We start from the raw sequence: 8,612 nt of genomic DNA on the forward strand, positions 1-8,612 counted from the left end.
TTCCCCTTCCACATTTCACGGGAAGGAAGGCTTTGTAATAAGAATCCTTATTTTACGATCGTCTCTCTATTGGGGAAAAATTGGCTTCCCATTTATTACCAAAATTGGGAAGAGTCGCAAAAATTTGTCACGATTTTTTTATATTGTAAGGTCACAGTAAGATTTATTTTTAAACGGTAAAAATATCGAAGAGAAAGCTTCTGAATTCATAGTGATCCTTGTTTTCCCAATTCCCAATTTCACGAAGATAGTAAAGCACGACCGATCAAAGATTTTGTTGCCTGAAAGCTGAATAAAGACCAGAAGGGCTAAGATGGCCGGCTCTTTAACATTTATCACCATGCCTGTCACGTTCTGATAACAAGTGCGAAAGTGACGCATGACATGACAGCTGATAAAAACGTGACCATGATACCGCTGCAGATCAATTTGAGAAATTCTTTTTGTTTGAAAGTGTATACTTCTCAGTTTGGTCCCATTGGCGGGTCACGGTTCTGATGATGGGATTATTAAGAAATCTAGGCCACTCTTCAAATATATTACATACATTAATGATTAATACTGAAATCTCTATAAAATGTCTGCTTCCTCGTAAGGCCCAGGAAATGTACTTTCACCACACCAACCCGAAGCAAATATTTAATGTAAAATATCAAACCAAATCAAATCCAAATGAATGTTATTAAATATCTATGATCCAAAATCATCATTTAAAAGTCAATTCTACCAGCAACCATAAGAAAACAACTCAAAATTTGCATTTGATTACTTTGCCTCACATGTGAATAAAATGCAACTTTGCTATCAGTTTTTGAAGTGCAAAGTAAGCCTTTCCGACCTGGTGTGGTGAAAATGTACTTTTTAATTTGGAATCTTCTTTTATATCTATAAGAGTTCAATACTCTAACAAATCTTGTACACTAGGATTTACGAGGTTAATTGAACACATTTATTGCGATTTCTGTATTTTATAGTATTGGGCATTTGCTCTCATATATCACTATTTAATGAAATGAAGTAAATACTAATGGAAATAAATACATGAATGCATATAATACCTATGTGGGCTTTAATTAAATCATATTCATTGTTTCGTTTCCAAAATAATGTTTGAGTCGTATGGTTTTGCATTATGCTAATGAGTTAATTAAATTGATAAAATTAATAGTATTATTGGAAATGGCTTAAAGCAGGGGTCTCCAAACTTTTTTACCTGAGGGCCATATTGCGCCTCAGAATTTTCGCGCGGGCCACCGTCGGCGCCGAGGGGGGGAGGGTGTATCTGGTTGCTGCTGTTGTTAGGGCTGAACACCTGGAGCCTGGCTCCCGCGGGCCGGATTGTAACGCCTCGCGGGCCGGATTTGGCCCGCGGGCCGGGGTTTGGAGAGCCCTGGCTTAAAGTACAGCGGGACAATTTCGACTGCAGGATAATTTAAACAAATCGAAATATCTTCCATGCTTCACACAGCGGGCTGCACCTTATAGTTAAGGCTGTGCATCGCAAAATAACAGGATCTTAGAAAGGTGGCAGTGGTTAGCCCCGGAAATAAACAGATGTGATTTTCGGATATATGTTTTTTGACTATATGATAAGAGATTTCATGCTAGTCGAAACACGAATGCTTAAAATTTTCTCGATAGAAAATAAATCCAAAGTTACCTCTTCATTTTCCTTAAGTACCTCAGTGCAACTAGAAAACACATCATATCCAGCATAATCCACTTTAAAGTAAAGGTTTTCATCTCGTCTTAATTGTCATAGCAAAGAATATTTACTTATTATCATTATACCGACGGATTTATCATCGTTTTTGATTTTATGAATTCAACTGAAAACGCCCATTTTACGCAATTCGGCTTCTCATTCTGTCATGCGTCAAAGTCATAAGTGCATCCTTTATGCCAGTAATGTTAGATGGCCGTCGGGCCTCAAAGAGGTAAGACCTATGTCAAATCGCGCAGCGCTCCGGATTACGTAAAATTTACATATCCAATAAACGATGAGTCGTAGCTCCATTGAGTAGTAACGGAATCGGAGGTCTACTACAGGTGGTGATATCTTTACAGGCCTATACGTTACGCATGTGTGCGTGTTTGCTTAGCTAAGTCAAAATATATACTCTTTGAACAATTACAACGGGTTAGGAAATTTCGACAGTTGTTGTAATGTATTGGTGGCTGTGTGATATTAGGCATCTGTGAAAATTGCGTCGCCTATGAGTGACCGTGATCTTCGGTTCTAACCTGAACCATCCTCAACCTTTTGTATTTTTTTTTCAAAAATATCTATAAAAATATTATTTTTGCTTATCTTATTGTAATATAAAAATAAATCGTAAAATAAAATAATTACAATTTTAAAATAAATCTTGTCTGTTTCATACGCAAATAAATTAAAATTATTGAAATATGTGTATTAATAAAATAATTACTTATGTTATTTTAATATTACGAAAAGTTTTATTCGTAAGTATTTATTCATACCTATTTGTTGTATCTTCTAGGACTCTAGGTCACATTATAATTATTTAAGTACCACTAAAAAAAGATCCCTACTTACACTCCTACTTACAAAAACTCACACGGTTCGGGGTTCGAACCCGCGACCTTACGTTTGAAAGCCGCACGCCAGTACAATTTCACATACCTAATTTATAATTTATAATGAATAATGACAGGATACTGTGGAAAAAGTGAAATATGTAATACACTGTACTCTGTTACTATCATTATACAGTTTGTTTTAGCTTGACTAGGAGGAATGAGAAAAACGTGCCGAGCGAGAGGCTTAAATCTATCTGTCCCTTTCTTAAAGTTGCCAATTAAAGAAATGATGATTGGTTTATGACATTTGTTTTGATATTCATTGTTTCAACATAATTTGTCGGTATTTTTGGCATACATTTAATTACTTTGACAAATTTTGCTTTTTAGTATGTTGCGATGACTCAAAACGTGTCGCCTGGGTTACCAGCGATTTTTCTAATAAAACTTAATTGAGTCGAAAGAAATGGTTGTCTACTATACTGGGTGGAAAAAAATAATAGGCTCTGAAGGGAAAGTGCCTTAAAACCTTAAGTTGGCTTATTTTACTTAAATTAAACATTCTTTTATTTTTTTTAAGAAACATCTATAGTTGGTCAAGCAGATCTTGTCAGTAGAAAAAGGCGGCAAAGGATGATGTTTCGCTCCCATACAAGTTTGGCCCAACACTCGCTAAACATGGGAGGTATATTATCAGGCTCTAAACATGAAATGGAAGTCCCGACAGTAATTAGAAATTCACGGACACTTCACAGAACATTATAAAAGCGGGATTTCTCTACGATTTTGAGGTTAGAAATTCTGCCGTAATGGGTATCAATAAGGTATCATCGTACGGATATGTTAAATATTATTATGCCTTATTACAAGGAAATAAGGTGCCGTAAATAGTGTAAACATATCCATGATATTAGGCATTTAAAGGCTGTCAAGGAACAAAAATCGAATGAGTTGATATTAGGTTAATATATTTTTTTAAATACCTATGATAATACATACATTCAATACGCGTTCCATAAATTAATAAGCCATAACATGCGAACCGGAATAGAGTATAACAGTTAGAGCTATTTTATAGTAAAAATTGTTATAGCATCAAATGTAAAACCAATCACTTAAGTAATAGTTATTTGTTTTACAAGGGGGCAAAGTTGTTGTTTAACCGCTCGTGCTAATATTGATACCCGAGCAAACGAAAGATCCCAAAGTTGAACCACGAGCGTAGCGAGTGGTTCGAAAATGGAATCTTGAGCGTTGCGAGGGTTTCAAAGCACGAGGGTTAAACAAAATTTGCCTCCGAGTGAAACACAACATTTTTCACCACACCAACCCGAAGCAAATATTTAATGTAAAATATCAAACAAAATCAAACCAAATAAATCCAAATAAATGTTTTTAAATATTTATCATCCAAAATCATCATTTAAAAGTCAATTCTACCAGCAAACATAAGAAAACAACTCAAAATTTGCATTTGATTACTTTGCCTCACATGTGAATAAAATGCAACTTTGCTATCAATTTTTGAAGTGCAAAGTAAGCCTTTCCGAGCTGGTGTGGTGAAAACATATTCAATTTTGGAATCTTTCGCTTGCTCGGGTATCAATATTAGCACGAGCGGTTAAACAACAACTTTGCCCCCTTGTAAAACAAATAACTATTACTTCAGTTCTAGAGAGAGAAGGGAATATAGTAACCATCACAGGATTGTTATAATAAATTCAATAACTTTTCCAAAAAAGAAAGTTTGTTTATGTTTGCCTAAAAGGCAGTTAATAATAAACTTAAATTATTTCAAATAAATTAGGATTCTTAAGTTGTAGGTTTTTATCATATACGCAATTTATAAATAAGTTAGATATACATTTTCCCTTTACTTTTAGTTTAAGTATTTTAATGTATTTTTAAGTCTACATAGTATAAATATTCGTGTTTTAGTTTAGTTACTTTAAACCTATTTTTGTGTTATTCATACCCTGATATCAAATAACGTTTTATAAAAAAAAAACAATAATCAATTTTAAAGAAGAAATAAACGACTGCAATGGGGAAAGCCGGTGAAAGTTAATTGTAAATTGGTGCTCATCTAGATTTCATACAATACCATCAAATAAATATGTAATAATTAATATGAAAACACAATCCATAGCGACTCTATTCGTTCTATATTCGTTCGCTATTCACACGCTATTCACTTTTGACGTAAGTCATTTGGGCATGTTACAATTAAAGTCATTGGAAAAAAAAGTTTTTACTGTATCGCAGTTCTGTTTGCAATTTTGATACTTAGTGCTTAAAACAGTATGTCGTTAGTGGTATGAATGTTTTTCTTTGAAGAACATTATAAGTAAGCGTTATTAGCATCAACCATCAGGAACATCGTAGAAACGTATTCTGCTGCCATACATTTTTGTTTAGCTCTAGACGTCCATTTATAAACTGTCATTGATTCTATGTAATGGCGCAGGATGTGTTGATTTGGTTTAATTACTCTTTTACTTATTATTGTTACTAAGAAGTGTCCGTTGGAATCTAATATATGTATGAGATTGTAAGAAATATGATTAAATTTATCATATATATGTCGGCGGCCGATCGTAAGATCAGGCATATCGTGAAATTCCTAGGCATATCGTGAAACGTGAAAATCTTTGACTCGTTCCCTGAGTCGACGGAGCCCCGCGGGCTCCTATTTCTGGGCAGTTTGCCCTTCGGGCATCTGAAGCAACCTAACGAACCTATCCTACCTATGTATTGGTTTAATGTGACTATCGTCAAAACATTACACAGGAACATTACGATCTGCCTGATCTTACGATCGGCCTACGACATATATATGCTTATCGAATGGTAGGCTAAATTCGGCGTGATCCTTTGAAAAATGTAGGCGCGAATAGAAGGATATCGTCTCATAGACCAAAGTATTTATACAACTATCTATAGGTGTATATACCTATGTACTTAGAAGTCTAAAATATTGTTTATAATAATAATAATAATGAGTTGGTGGCAAATAAGCATACGGACCTCCTGATGGTAAGCTTTCGCCGTAGCCTATGGACGCCCGCAACCCCAGGGTTGTAGCAATCGCGTTACCGACATACCTTTCTTGAAGAACCCCACACCCACACTGATGGAGCTCCAGGAGAAAACCTCGGCAGGGAGCGTCCGCGGGAGGGGCCTCACACTGCGCGATAATGTGAGGATGAACACCCTACCGACGGCGAGCGGTACGGTGATAGAAAGCGGCCGTTGGCATCATGTCAAACAATTTTTCAAAGCACAGCCCATCATTGTACAAGCGGTAGAACACACATATGGAGATACGATATATTTATACTAGGTACATGAATAAAATGTAATTCCATATCAATAAGGTTGTAATTTGCATTTAGTGACCGTAAATCCCAAGTAAATCTATTTTCATCATATTTTAATATTTTACCAAAAATAATCTTCTCTCTTTTCTTGTGTTATTTTCTTATTATCAATACTCTTATAATACTTACAATTAATTACGCTGTTAGCATCTTCCAAAAATCAACAATAAAAACTGGCTACGTAGTCTTAAGTTTATTACAACAATATATGTAATTATTTTATTATTTGCCATTAGTAACAACGCCATCTATTTATTTTCTGTCCGAATTTAAGTTCCTGGCGGACGGCGTTACGCGTTATGGTAGTTAACTGTTTTGAAGTTAGATGGAGTTCAAGTGCACCGCGAAGCGCTTCCATGTGTGCGTGCTAGCGGGGGGGACGAAGCTAGCGGGTGTGGCTTACGAAACGCTATTCGCGGCTTTGGTAGGGCCTTACCTAGCTTTTGCCCACGACTTCGTTCTCATAGATTTTTATGTTGGTTTTTGTAATTTTATAATAATTTCGAATTGGAAGTAACCCATATCATACGTAAAAGAAATTATTTGAAGTACGGTACCACTCAAATCCCATCATTATGGAACTTTTCCTGCCATGTTTCCCTTTACCATCTTATGTTGTATTTTCATATAAATCCGTTTTAGTTGGCTTCTCTTGTAGAGGCATACGCTTCAAGAGTCAGGCTCGCCCGCTCGCGGAAAGCCTGCTACTTTCTACGAGCGGGCAAATAGTGCAGCCTTTTCACAACTCAATTATTTAAAATGATAAATAAAAACAACTGCGATCGTGGCCCGCAAATGGACTCGTCGGAAGATCAGCGCTGAGTCTCGGGCCAGCACTTTGCTGAGGCGAGCTCATTTCGTGGTAAACAATATGTAATAATTATGTAAGTATGCTTTAAACCTTATAAGGTTACTTTTGTATGTACACCACAGGGATGTTGCGGATGCAGATTTTTTGATTTCCGCGGATGCGGATGCGGATATTTAAAGGTGCGGATGCGGATGCGGATGTCCTCGGGCCCTCGGGAAAACCTCGGAAGGGAGCTGTTTCCACAGCCGGAGCGTCCGCGGGAGGAAATTCCTCTTAAATCGCACAGTACGCGACCATTTAGGTTCTAGGGTGTGAGGATGAACACCCTGCCGACTGCGAGCGGTGCGGTGATAGAAAGCGGCCGTTGGCATCATGTCAAATAGTTCCTCAGAGCACAGCCCATTGTACAAGCTATCCTTTTCTTACAGATACATAAGTCAAAATAACAGATAAAGACAAACGATTATTAGTTAGGTACTTAAGGTTTGTAGCGCTTTATGAATAAGGGGGTAAGTTTATCACGAAAAAATAAATGATTATGATTTACATGTAGACACAAGTTGTGAAAACAATACAAAATTTTGTTTTTTTTTAATTGTCCAAGTAGGCTGCTCTATCTGGCGTCAGGGGCTTAGAAGGCTTCTCGACGAAGTAGTGTATAAGGAAAAGAAAAAATATTTTGCTTTGGAAAGTGATTTTCTTTGTTACCGATAGCATATTTTCGTTCGAATTTATATAAAATCAGCCACATAATTTTATAATCGCGTACTCAGACATTGTACATATTGGCATTTCTTTGAATAGGGCATCTAGGCATTTTTTAACTGATAAAACATAAATGTTAACACTTTCCATCCAAAACATTAAAATTGGCGGTTGGGCTAGGTAGAAATAGCCTAAAAAAGTTGTGATAATCATAACAAATTTAAAGTGAGTGTTCTATATTATAATAGAAACGCCTCATTAAAAACTACTTTTTAAAGCTATTCAGTAGCTATATGTTTCTTGAGGTATATTGTTCACGTAAATGTTGCCAATATTTTTAGATTTTACCTACTGCTCTAAATAACTTGATAACCGCCCTCTAATACGGGTGGTAATTATAATTAGGCTCACGCCGGAGGCTGTAATAAGCTCGGTAAGACGGACAAGACTTTTAACTACATCATCTTCCTCGCGTTGTCTCGGCATTTTTGCCTCGGCTCATGGGAGCCTGGGGTCCGCTTGGCAACCAATCCCAAGAATTGGCGAAGGCACTAGTTTTTACGAAAGCGACTGCCATCTGACCTTACAACGCACAGGGTAAACTAGGCCTTATTGGGATTAGTCCGGTTTCCTCACGGTGTTTGCCTTCACCGAAAAGCGACTGGTAAATATCAAATGATATTTCGTACATAAGTTTCGAAAAACTCATTGGTATGAGCCGGGGTTCGAACCCGCGACCACCAGATTGAAAGTCGCACGCTCTTACCGCTAGGCCACCAGCGCTCCACAAGACTATTAACTACATTATTATTAATTTGAGACGCGTGCAAACTGGAACCCTCGGAGGAATAACCTGCTAAGTGTAAGTGCAAACTACAGTTGGTCAAACCAAATTGTCAGTAAATAAGAACAAAAAAAACTATACTCATCCTTTTCTTTTGGATGCTAGTACTAGTGTAAGACAAAGATAATATGATTATCTCTGTATATGTTTGAAATGAGACAGTCATTTGACAAACTATAATTAAGTTTTTGTAAGGTTCTGTTCATGTAGGTACCTTTACAGTGTCAACATACTAGTTTTTATATTATTATAATGAATCTATCTCATTTTGAATAACTTTTTGCTAAATTATAAAATCATTGGATGTGCAAAAGTATGTTTGTAAATT

Source organism: Cydia splendana, chromosome 12, assembly GCF_910591565.1.
Source record: "Cydia splendana chromosome 12, ilCydSple1.2, whole genome shotgun sequence".
In the NCBI taxonomy this organism is placed as follows: domain Eukaryota; kingdom Metazoa; phylum Arthropoda; class Insecta; order Lepidoptera; family Tortricidae; genus Cydia; species Cydia splendana.